Source organism: Lipotes vexillifer, unplaced genomic scaffold (assembly GCF_000442215.2).
Source record: "Lipotes vexillifer unplaced genomic scaffold, Lipotes_vexillifer_v1.1 scaffold639, whole genome shotgun sequence".
Taxonomy (NCBI): domain Eukaryota; kingdom Metazoa; phylum Chordata; class Mammalia; order Artiodactyla; family Lipotidae; genus Lipotes; species Lipotes vexillifer.
The window spans coordinates 4,066,494-4,080,076 of NW_006786377.1; positions in this window are offsets into that span (position 1 = coordinate 4,066,494).

Here is a 13,583-nt window from a genome sequence, read left to right on the forward strand (position 1 = left end):
AAAGAGTGTTTTGGAGTTTCAGAGTGCAACATGAATGCATTTTTGCTAAAAATAGAATATCTCTTTCAAAAGGGGAGACTTCAGTTATCTTCCAAAATGATTGGGTCACAATATTGTAAGATAATACTTAAATGCAATTAGCTCCTTGTACTATCCAAAGTGTGTGCCAGAAATACATGACTACATCTCTTTCATTATCACCTTTCCCAGCTCGTGGGCCGCTATAACCATCATTTTCTTCCAAGGTCAGCTGTAGTTCCTGCACTAAGAACTGTCTAGGTATATTTAACTTTGGGGATGGGTCCAACATGCCACTTTAAAAGATGATCGTATTGTTTTTCCTGCTTTCCATTTCTGAAAAGGCGAGGCTTTGGCTAATGGGTACTCGACATATCTGGCTGCAAATAGGTTACTAGGAGCCAGGAAATGTGGTGCCTAATTTCAGCATTCACTTAAGTAAAATTATTTATGACAGTCCCTCCAAATTTTTTCTTTTCCTAACGGGGGAGAGGGGTAGACTCAGCCAGATTGAAGGCATATTTGCATGCAATCTCAGCTACTGGTGCCTTTAAAGTATGAAGGTTGAAGTTTTAAACTAGCTATGGCATATAAGAAATTGAATGAAGTGTCCCGAGAATGGAAAGCATTCATCTAAAACATTGCTAAATCAAAGTCTCAAATAATCACATAGCTTAACTTTTTTTTTTTTTTTTACATAAGCAGCTGAAACAACAAAAGGACTCTCTAGAACGATAGGGTCGATCACTCCACACCAGGCATTTGGTCACTGAAGCCACAGAAAACCTAGATGATGGAGATTCGAGTTGAGAGAATTGTCAGTTATAACCATCTAAGTTTGCATTACACATTGAGAGCATTTTCCAGTGGATTAGGATGAGGCAGAGAATCTGGACCATATACTTCATGAAGTGGCAGGACAACGAAGCAAGAAACACAGGCTCCAATTTGGAAACTAATGTGGGTTCTAGAATTATTACATGTCAGAGCTGGATGGGTCTTAGAGATGAGCTGTTTTAATTTCTCTTCAGTTGCACTGATCCTGCAAGCTAAAACAAAAGAAAGGAGGTGCAGGAAAAGATCATCTGAGATGTCCTCATTGATAGGTCAGAAAGTTCTGAGAACCAAATTTCACAGGAAGAACACAGCATAGGCTCTGTTTGCACTCAAACAGAGCCGAGGAAGTCCCACATTCTTACCCCAAAGCCTTTTGTGATGAAATGTTCCTTTTGACACTAATAAGATAGTCTTTTGAGTTTATAATTTGTTGCATGATTGTTGTTAACTCTGCAAAAAAGAAAAATTTTTCTTCTTAGACTTGATCTTTGTTCAGAAAATGAGATTGATGCAGAAAATAATGAATAGAAGGGAGGTAGATTCTGTACAATCTAACAGAAAGATGGATTTATAATACTCTTGATCTCCCTGTTAACTTTGCTTATTAATCAGTAATTACTAACAGATGGGATATAGATTACTTAGGAAAAATGATTCCAGCAAAATAGCTTTTCTAACTGTACAGAATCTGAGACGTGTGTGTGTGTGTGAGAGAGAGAGAGAGAGAGAGAAAGAGAGAGAGTGAGTATTGCACTACTGCCTGTGTGGCTAGGCATCAGTAAGAAAAGTATGGGTAATACTTCCAATATCCATGAGTTCCTTATTTTCAAAGGGAGTAACTGTTACATACATTCATGTGGTCAAGAGTGGGTGAGTAATGTTCCCCAAGTCTGGTAGTGGAAGTGGAAATTGGAAATTGGAATCCTAGCATTTCTGAATGTCAGACCTGGGCTCAGATAATCAAGAAATTATTTCTCTCCTGCTCTCATTCCAGGATTGATTACCCAGCAGAAACTATTCCACCTAAACTTTATAAAGCGCTTTTGTACTCCCTCCTCCCTAGAATAAGTAGACTTTTACCCAGTAAGTTAAATGCTGCAGTTAGAGAGTGTGTTAATTGTTTCATTGTGGGAGGGCAGGGACAGAGAGCCTGGAGTCTCTGAGGGTCTGGCTTCTGAGGGTTCTCCCTAGCTTCATAGTGGTAGTGGTTCTCCAAGTGTGATTTGTGGACCCCTGAGGGTCCCCAAGTCCTTTAAGGGAGATGTATCAGGTCAAACTACTTTTATAACACTGGAATGTTACTTGCTGTTTTCACTGGGTTGGCTTTTGCATTGATGATGCAGTAGCAGTGGGGGTAAAGCTGCTGATGCCTGAGGTCAAGGCAGTGGTACCAACCTGTCCCAGCAGTTCATTGTGAACTTCACTGTCCTGCGCTTGCTTGTAATGTATACTAGCTCCACTTAAGAGTGCCCTTATGAAGCAATAGAATGTATTCATTGCATTCATCTTGATTCTCAGTTACAGGTTTTTTAATAATTTGACAAAATGGGAAGTGCACATAAAGCACTTCGTTGCATACAAGAGTACAATCACCATGGTACTTTCTCTCGAGGAAAGACACCTGGGGAACTGTTTGAGTCGTGAGCTTAACTAGCTGCTTTTTTCATGGGATGCTGTTTTTCCTTGAAAAGAATGACTGACCGGCAAACCTTGGTTATTCTGACTCGGATATGTGGCAGATGTATTCTTGAAAATGAATTAAGCAAGCTGTCATTTCAAGGAAAATAACCCACAGTATTTGTTGCTAATGATAAAATTCAAGCTTTCAGGTGAAAATTAGATGTTTAAAATACCTGTATCTTCCACTGTGGGCTTCATAGCTTCCCCAAACTCCAGTACTTTTCTGATGATATTTGTAGTCATATTAACAATGTAAACCCTTTAGGATATTATACAATGAAATGCATCAACGTTTGGAAGATCTGAATAACTCAGTGAGTTTCCAAATGACCAGTGCATGATGTTACAAAATCACTCATGGGTTCATAGTGAAATATAGTCCAATAACAGAGTGGGAAAAATTCATTAATAATGGATTCAGATTCCACGTACAGCTAACCTTTCTAAGAGAAACTCCCACGTGAGTTGAGTTTGGTATGGCATCAAAGAGGAATATCCACGTTTATCTGAAAAGGATATGAAAATATTCCTCCCTTTTCCAAACACACATCGGTATAGAGCTGAATTTTCTTTCAACCAAAACAACATATCACAACAGACTGAATACAGAAGACATAAGAACCTGGGCAGTCATTAAAGAGATTTGTAAAAATACACATCTCTCACTAATTTCTTAATATCATGGTTATTCTTCATGAAAATGTTCTTTATGTAAACATGCAATGGGGTTATTATTATTTTTAAATCAATAGTTTAAAATAGTTTAAAAATTTCCCAGTTGAAAATTCTAAAATGGTAAAATATCAATAGATATGACCCACATCAACAAAAGCTCTTTGAGGTCCTCAGTAGTTTTTAGAGTGTAAAAGGGTCCTGAGATTTAAAAAAAATTGATAACTGATGTTCTACAGGTTACAGTAATGGCCTCTGGGGCTCTCAGATCTATTAGAAATGCACTGGGAAAGTATCCAGTGACAGAAGAATTTGGGGCCTGGGGAGATGGGGAAGAGTTTCTTTGAAACAAGGGTGAACTGTTTCTAGGATACCACATAAATGTCTGAGGCTCAGGGGGTGAATCAGGTCACCAAAAATAAAGGCAACGTAAAGCAGCAGTTAACTTTAAAAATGCTGCCCTTCCCTTAAGTGGTCCTAAAATCTTTTCTAGCTCTTCATTAAAACAAAAGAATCGTGATGAAAAGAGCAGGTTTTAAATGAACAGAGACTCGGTTGGAATCTCAGCAAGGCCACTTCACTAGCTGTGTAATCTGAGCAAATCTTAGTGTTTACCTTATCTGGAAAATGGGACAGTAGCACCAACCGTTATCAGGTATAAAGTGTGGCATTGCATTCTTATGTACCTGTCTTAGTACCTGGTACATGGTAAGTGCTCTATAGATGTTAGCAACACACACACACACACACACACACACCAGTGTGAAACACCTAGGAAAACAAGAGTTAATTTTTGGAACAGATCTGGCACAACTATGGCAACTGATGCCAGAGATTTTTCTAACTATGAAGCTTCTGGACTCCCGTGGCTTGAGTTCCGAGAAGAGTCCATGGGTTCCTTTATTCATCTGGCTGTCACTGACAACCCTCTCCTTCCCAGACCCTCCCCAGAGACCACTGTAATTAGTAACTGAGCAAGTGACAACAAAAGTAAGTTTATAGGGAAAAGATTAGAGAACAAAAAGAGAGTTCACGAGTTTCCTGGACACAGCTCTTTCTTTTCCAAATCTGTTTTTTGCTGGCCGTATACCAGCGGTCTCTTTTCTTTGCAGTCAGGGATTTTAACGGCGTTTTTTAAAGTCCTAGAATTCCCTCCTGTACTCATTAGTAGATTTCCTAGGCCTCTCCACTGAAGCTCAACCGTCTTAGGACCCAAGATCACAGAAGATCCTTTTCCCAGAAACACCGGGTGTTCCCTGCCTCTGTATATGCTCAGTCAGCTTGCTCTGGAGAAGCAAACTCAGTCTCAGGTCCTCCTTGCCCAGGAGAGTGGGGTGGTGAAGGGTGATGGCCAGGCAGGCGGGTGGTGAAGGGTGATGGCCAGGCAGGCGGGGTCTGTTCTTCACACCAGCTGTGTGACCTCTGATGAGTTAGCTTCTGTGAGCCTCAGACTTCTCATCTGTGAGATAATGAAAGCAGTGTCCTTTTATCCTTATTTTCCACGCTGCCAGCTCAGAGTGCTGGCTTCTAAGGGGACAGCCCTTTCTGGGAGCATGGGCCTGTTTTATCCTCTTTGGCTGTGAGGACCAGCAAGCCAGCTTGATCTACTGTGGGCACAGAATTGGATGCTTTCTTCAAGGCTTAATGTCACTCTCTCTCTCCCTCTCCTTAAATCTCCTTCTAAACCTTGATTCCAAATTAATCTTTCTTTCCGGAATAAGCATTTTAATAAATCTTTTTTCCCCCTGAATGAGCATCAATCTTTTTTCCTGAATAAGTATAAAACATGTGCAATGTTCTTTTGGCATTCTGTAAGAATAAGTGGTCTGCGTGGCCAGGAACCAATTTATTCAAGTACTAAATTTACTACAAAGAGTTTTTTTAGGTCGTATATGAAATAGGAGCCCTTGAGAGCTAACGATAGCTTTCTGTTCTTCTAAGTGGGTTTCGCTAGTCTATTTATTAGGATTAGGTTCATCGCGGAGTGCAGAAAATTCCAAATAGGGATCTGGGGATGCTACCGGGTTAGTATGCAGGTCTGCAGTGACAGGGACACAGGCTGCTTTATCTGGTGGCTCTGCCACGAGTGGCCTCCGTTCTCAAGGTCACGTCATGTTTTAAGACCTTTCTTCCAGCTTCGGCTCTCTCCCCGCCGTGTTGCATTCTAGGCATCAGGAGGGAGAAGAGGGAAGACCTGTAAGGATTCTTCCCAGAAGTTGCATAAAGCACTTCAGGTTACATCCCACTGGCCAGGACTCAATCACATGGCTCCATCTGGTAGCAAGAGAGTGTGGGAAATGCAGTTTTTATTCCAGGCAATCCTGTGCAGGCTAAAAATGGATTCAGTTACTGTAGAAGGAGGAGGCAAGGAGCAGCTGCTGCCACCCATAGTTCTTACGTTAATCTCATCATGGAGGGGGAGGTGCTATGGGCTAACCCAAAAGTTGGCGAACTGTCAAGGGCCAGAGAGCAAATGTTTTAGGCTCTGCAGCCATATTGTTTCTGTTGCAACTCTTCCATTTTGCTCCTGTAATGAAAGCACACATAGACAAGATGTAAACATGTATGGCTGGATTTGGTACTTGGGCCTTAGTTTGCCTTTTCCTGGGCTAAACAATAATGCTAATACTAAAAATAACATTTATTCTCCATTTACTGTGTATGTGTTAGGCTCCGTGCTGAGCACCTCACAGCCATTTTCTTAACTAATGCTGCAAAAACTCTATGAAATAGGTCTCAGCATCCTCATCAGTCTTATCTATGAGGAAATTGAGGCTCAGAGAAGTTAAGTGATTTGCTCAGGGTCACACAGCTGGTAAGTGGCAGATGGGTTTTGGACGGAGACGTTGACTTTGCGGCCCACTCTTCCCTGCTCCCCCAAAAAGTCTGGACAAGGGGTAACCAGAGCCATTCGACCAGGGATTTGCTCTAAGGCAGTAAATTTAGAAGGCACAAAAGACGGATAATGAGTTTAAAAGCTTAGCACGTCATTAGCAAGAATAGTTAAAATGGGAAGAGGCTCTTACATAGAGATGGCTGGTGAGGAAACCTGTTGTGGGCCACATGGAGAATCACATTGCTGGTTTAAGGCTTCCTGTAAGCACTCTCCTGGGCACCCTAATTCCTTTGGATCACGATAACTTGCTATAAAGACATTGGTGAGGGCTCTTGGTGGGAGGGCACGCTTGCACGGAGGTGTGGGTTGGTTGGGAAGGCCTTATGCTACCATGGGATGGCGAGGGGCATGTGGCCCCGGGGGCCTGTACAGTGTGCTTTCTGCATCACGGTCTGGGGTGGTCCCAGTGTTAGGTGAGGGTGGAAAGAGACAGGATTTCAGAGGCTAAGAGAAGCCTGGCTGAGTTGGAGAAATGAGACGGAGACCTCAGCCTACGTCAGTGGAGGCCAGAGCCCAGGCGAGGTTTGTTTCAAACGTTTGGGTAGGAGGCAAGACAAAGGAGACAGGGCTTGCTTTCGGGGAAATGCTTGATCCCAGCAGAGAGGCTTTTTTCTCTGGAGGAACTGGCAAGTCACTTTTCAGCATCTAACAGCTTTGCATGACATGGAGACAGATTTTTCTGGAACGATGTGGTCTCCAGGGAAAGCTGCTCAGCTAAGCAAAGCCTGGGCCTCCTCTGCTGGAGTGCTGCGTTGCCACCACAGGCCCAGAGTTCCTTTCCAGCTCCTTTATGACTCCTGGAAAGCCACCCGATTTCTCAAATCAGGGATAATTTATCAGGAAATCCTCTCATTTACGACAACGTGAGTCGACCTTGAGGGCATTATGCTAAGTGAAAGAAGTCAGACAGAGAAAGACAGTACTGTATGATCTAACTCATATGTGGAATCTAAAAAAACTGAACTCAGAGAAATAGAGAACAGATCGGAGGTTGCCGGAAGCAGGGGGATGGGCAGTGGGGGGAAAGGGTGAGGGGGGTCAAAAGGTACAACTTTCAGTTATAAGATAAATAAGTCCTGGGGATGTAACGTACACTGTGGTGACTATAGTTAATAATACTGCGTTGTATATTTGAAACTTAATAAGAGAGTAGATCCTAAAAGTTCTCATCACAAGGAAAAGAAATTTATAACTACGTGAGGTGATGATTGTTAACTAAACTTACTGTGGTGATCAATTTACAATTTATATGTATATTAAATCATTATGCTGTACACCTTAAACTAATACAATGTTAGATATCTCAATAAGATTGGGAAAAATAAAATAGAAAAAAGATAAGTTTAAAAAAAGAATAATTTATTATTGATGGAATATTAATAATCTGAACACTACATATGATTTTCAGAGCACTTGTATATGCATTGTCTCATTTAGTCTTCATAAAAACTCTGAAGGGAAGGGTTGAGCAGAATAAAACTAATACACGTTGACCTCGGAGGCTATTGGCGTGACTGCCCGGATACTTTGACGTGTACTTCAGCCTTCCTAAGAAGTCGGTATAATTTTGTGCCCACTTTACAGAGGGAGAAGCAGAGTTAGAGAAATTAAGTAATTCCCCTGACCACTCTCAACTCATATGTGATACTGCTGGAACTTGAAGTCGGTCTTCAAAAATCAGTTTAATTGCCCCCTTACTAGTTTTCAGCTGTGGGTCCCTTTAGAGAGTATGACAAGGAAGTCAACACTGGTGGATGTCAGGGTTTTCTGAAGACAACAGATTTTATCCAAACGCCGGAGCTACTAGTCCAAATAAAATGGAAAAGCAGCAGTAGCAGTCCGTGAAGAGAATTAACCAGTGGAAGAAAACCAAGAGCCTCGCGAGGGGTGTAGATCAGGCCTGGACACAGGCTGGATGCCTAATAACCCCTTCTTTATTAATATAGACCTGTGCTCATGTTGTAACAGTGAAATTAACCAAGAAACATTTGTTGATTTATTCATTTGTACCTTTGGTGGACAATTATTTAGAGCAAGGCTCTGTTGGGATGCTGGGAATGAGAATAAGAAGGCTGATATCCAGCCAGTGTGTTGAGATGGATGTCCTTTCTGATGCTTTGGTGTCCATGCTGTAACTGTTTTAAATAATTTGAATAGCACCACTGGATGCAGCAATAAACAAATTCTTGCCCTTGTGGAACTTATATCTTCATGAGAGGAGAGAGTCCACTGGAAAAAAAAAAAAAATCAACAAATAAAGAAGTCAGGCGTTGGCAAGAGCCATAAAACAAATAAAACAGGGTGATGCTATGAGGGTGACACATCTCCTGATTCTCATCTTGTACTTAGATTACTGTATTAAGATATTTAATTTTGGATTGGATGACTGTCAATAGAAATGAAATGCAAACTTGGATGAAAAGCAACAAAAACAACCACAAAAAACCAGGATGGTGGGACGAAGTTTACTTTAGGCACAGTGATTGAGAAAGGCATTTCTGAAAAGGTGATCTTTAAGCTGGGACCTAGCGTCAGGAAGGAGCCAGCCTCTGAGAGAAGGATTGGGACGAGGTTGGGGTGTTTGGGGAATGGAAAGATGCCCAGTGTGGCTGCAGCAGAGGGGTGAAGGAGAGGTGAGTATACACAGGAGGTCGGAAGCGGGGATGTGGCTGATTCACGGGGGGCTCTGAAAGGGTTCGAATTTCATTGTGAGTTTCAAGAAAGTCATTGGAGGGTTTTAAACAGGGGAGGGACATGATCTGATCGACGTTCTTAAGAGTTCACGCTGGTTGCACTGTGGAGAATGGATTCTAAGGGGCCCATCCTGGATACAGGCAGGCCTGCCGCGAAGTGTTTGCAATAGGAAGGAGACGGGTGATGTGGACTACAGCAAGGGAAGAAAGTGGATTGCTTGGGAATATATTTTGGGTACGGAGTTGACAGATAACTTGGATATGTTGGAAAGGGCGAGGCATCGTGTTTCCCTCCTAGGTTTTGGGCCTGAGCAATGGAGATGGAGACTAGGAAAAAGCAGGTTTTACATGAAGTTCTGTTTTGGACATGTTAAGTTTGATATGCCTGTTAGGCATTTAAGTCAATATACTTTTACGTGCAAGGCCCATGGTATGCAAGGTGAACTACATACATAACATACAGAAAACCATAGTCATGAGATTAGAAAGGATTTCTCAAGGCTACTGTTCTGGAAGTGTGATAAAGCGTGAACATCCGAGGTGATTATTGATGTTGGAAGCTAAGACTTGTGCAGAAGAGTAGGAGGTGTATAGGAGAAGACGGCAAGAGCCAGCTCATGGAAGGCCCTGGAAGGAGATGATGTGGAACTCTTGAAGGGATTTGAATGGAGAATGATGTGACCGCACTGAATTTTTCGAAGATAACTCTGAAAGCATCATGCATGGGAGACTGGAGGGGCGCGAGGCTGGATTCAGGATGAACAATGAAGAGTTATTCCCAACGGGTGAGAGAGAATGAAAGCTGAAACTCAGCCAGCGACCTTCTAGAAGAAGAGGGGGAGGCAGATTGAAAAGGTTTTCAAAAGATAGATTCGACTGTACTCGGGGATTCTTTGGCTGTGAAAGTGAGAGAGGAGTCCTTACTGAGTCAGTCTTTTAGCCTGGAGGCCTGGGTAGATGTCAGGGCCATTAAATGAGATCCAGACTATAGGTCCTTCAGGGAGGGGTAGATCCAATCTGATCCCATCCTGTGTTTCCCGCACCAACCCCAGGGCTCCTTTTCAGTCTGAGGAGCTGATTTGCTTTAGCGTCTCCACGAAGTGCTTCCTTGTTCAAGAAGGTCTAGTGGAATGGATTAGAAGAGAGGTAAGGGCAGAACCTGGGGAACCGCCAACCTTTTAGAGGTAGACGTTAAGGAGACTTGGTAGGTGGCAGGAGAACTGGACATCAGGGGATCCAGAAACCAGCAGAGTAGAAAGTGAGGGAATGGTCAAAGGAAGTGCGTGATGCCAAGGAAAGGCCAAAGGAGAGGAGGTCTTACAAGTGTCCTTTGGATAAGGGCTTCGGCAGTAGCATCAGCCAGAGTAGTGTCAGTGGTGGTGAAGGTGGACGTCAGGCGGTGGTTGGTGGAGGGACAAACGGTTAGTTCAGGATGTGGGAAATACTCAGTTGAAAACTTGTGGGTAGTGTGGACAGAGAATTGAGGGATTTCTCCCCCAAGTTGTTCTGTTTTCTCTGTGAATTAGGAGGTGGCAGATGATGACCTGAAGCTGAGGGCAGCGGTGTGGAAGATGAAAATCAGGGGTGAATTTGAGAGACAGGGAGTTTTAAAAGCTCAACTGTGAGAAACAGAAGACTTTGATACACATTTCAGTCTTATCCTGACCTCTAGAACTGTCCTTCAAGGCAAAACCTCTCGGCCCACGAGACTCAGTTGGAACTCGAGTTAACCGGGTTGTGAACTCTTCCACCTCGGGTCACAGAATGATTCTCTGTCAGAACTCAGATTTCATCCTGTGAGGGTAGCCTTGGCTCTGACTATTTAGCCCAGTTCCATCAGACTTCAGTTTCATTTAGTATTCTAGGTCAGGCCAGTTGGCTGTTTGCAATTTGCCATGTTGATTTGTTTTAGCACTTTCATTAAACACAGAAGAGCTTGGATTTGGGACCTTGAGCCATTACTGACACCGGTAGAGGCTGGGAGCCCTGTTAGGAATTCTAAGTGTTGCTCTTCAGAAAGAGATGTTAAACTCGTGTTTCTCCTGATAGATGCTGGTCGCTGTCCAGAGGAAAGTTAAAGTTCCCATTGCTTTTTCCAGAAACAGTAATGGGGAGCCCTTGTGCTCCAGCCAACAATCCCTCTTCTCAATAAAACAAATAGGTTCTAATGTTGGCAGCTTTCTGAGCTGTTGCTGAGAACATAAAGGCTGCTCTGTCTTTCTCTGTGGTAAATATACGGCAAGCCTTTAACTCATTACTAGATAAACCATGCTGAGACGGATCAGAAGAAGAGGTATCTGGTACCAGTTTTTAATTTTTTCCTTTCTTATTTTATGTTCTTTTTCTCGGCTTTATTGAAGTATACCTGACAAATAAAATTGTAATACGTTTAAAGTGTACAAAGTGATGATTTGATAAATTTCTCCTGTCTTGACTAATTCTGTCCCCTGGAAGAGACACAAATAAACGTATTTAATAATGGCAATTTAAATAAGGTGATAATTAGAGAAGTGAATTGTTTAAAGAAACGGTGTGGTGAGATTCTTAGTGTTCATCCAGTGGTCGGGGGCTCTTCCACATTTTCCAGCTCACATAGGCCACGTGGAGTTGGGGGCTACCTGGCCAACGGGAAGATGGACAGAAGTGATCTAAGTCCTTTCTAGGTCTGGCACTTGAAATCATCCCGCAGGATTTTCTGGCCCTTTTTCCCCTTCTATGATGACCATGGAGGCCATGTGTTCTAGTTGGCATGCATTTAAGATGAAAGACAGCCACCCAATCTATATCAGGCATTATGTGATCAAGAAATAAACTTTTATTGTGTTAAGCCATTGAGTTTTCTGGATTTTACTATTATTGTAGCAAAGCCTGCCCTAACCTGACTAATACACAAACCAAATGATATCACCTTATCAGAAAAGGCAAGGTCTTTTACAGGTCTCCAGAGGCAGCAGATATTGAAATGAGACAGCAGGGTTTTCCCATCTCAGAGCTGTCTGGAAAGGTCTGCCTTGGCCTTAAGATCATAGTCTATATATTTGCAGAAGTTTCCAGAGGTCTTCACATTGAGCTATTATTGTGGACCATAAGCTACAATAATAGGCTTCTGACAAGAAACCAAGGTTGTTTTCCTTTAAGGCAACAACTTAATGGCAGTCAAAAGAATGACTATTTCTGTATAATCTACTCATGTGCTGGAATCCCCCTAAGCCACGCGAACCTATGAGTAAGCTGTAGCTGGGATCATACTAACCTTCCATGTTTCACTGCCTCTTTTTCTGCTCTCTGGTATAGAGCCTGTGAAAATCTCTTCAAGTGTTCCTGGGGTTCCCTAGAGGATGCCTCCTACACAGTAATGAGCAAGTCTGGTTATCTATAGCTGTCAAATGGCACGTTCCATCTTTTCTTTTGTACGAGCCTCCTCCGCTGGGTCCCGCCATCTCTGCCAGGTATTCCTTCCTGCTCACCCTGGACGTTGCTGATGCTGAGTACATCTGAGGGACCCTCTGCAGTTGGGCACTATTTCTGTTATTTTTGGGCAAAACCAGTAGATAATCCTCATGAGTACACAATGCTATAGTCAGAGTTACCTTCCCCTTTAATCACTAAGTCAAGCTTGTCTGTCTAATTCTCTCAACTCTTCGAGTAAAATATTACACAGGAGACTTCTGTTGGGTCTGCCTCACCAGTTTTCCAGATATACACATACACGTAGAATCTAGCAGTATTTACAGGGCTAACGGTGAGTCTCCCATTACACCTATAATTACCATTCACCTAAACATTTTGTTGATGTTGCTGTTAGAGGTTTATTAAACTGCCCGGGAGATTCTTATGAATTTTCTTCACCCACTCGCTCATTCACTTACCCACTCATTCTCTTTGTCCTGGACTTCTCCCATTTTGCCTGCCTTGCTCCAGAAGAGATGGGGAAATGTGGAGGTTAGGAAGCAGATGCCAAAGGATGTTGGGTCTCCTCATTGGACCACAGTTTGGATAATATCTTCTTACCACCTGCCCACTATAAATGAGCCCCAGACTCAATGGCACACCTTGAATCTGGAGTGAAGTCTTGAGGACTCCAGTCTTTTCCGGCCCATGTTCATGAGAAGTGCCTCATCTAAATCTGATCCCTGGAACCACAGCTAGCAATAAGCTGGTGTGAGAAGGCTGGCCTGCTTGGGATCATTCCTGTTGTTGTCATCCTACTTAAGACCCTTGGTACAATAGTCGTAAATACGTTTTGCAGGGAATAATAAGCAAGCCAGTGCTTTGAAAAACCCACTAATATCTAAGAAACCCCCTCAATGGAGTCTTTGAACATGTTCAAATATGCAGAGCCTTATTTGACCTATTTCCTCGTCAACGATGGTTGTATTTTATTGAGGGTCTCCTATGTGCAAGGCATTCTCTAAGACTCCTTGCATACATTGTCTCATTATTTTTCATGACAACCATATGGACTAAATGTTGTTTCTCCATTTGGCAGAAATGGAGATTGAAGTTCAGAGAATCCAAGTAAATTGCCCAGTGTCACAGAGTGCAACCCTGAGATTAAAATGCAAATCTGCTTGTGTCCAAAGCTTATATCATTTTTTTAAAAAAAAACAATATTGGGTTATTGTAGAGGAAAGTTTCTAATCACCCAGTACTACTTATCTAGCCTATGCAACAACTCCTGGCTTCACTATAAAGGTCCAGAGTAGGCTTGAGCCCCTCCAGCTCTGGAACTTTCCATGGTCTCTGCCTCTCATTCTTCCTGATCTTGGACAGCAGGTCTAAGAGTG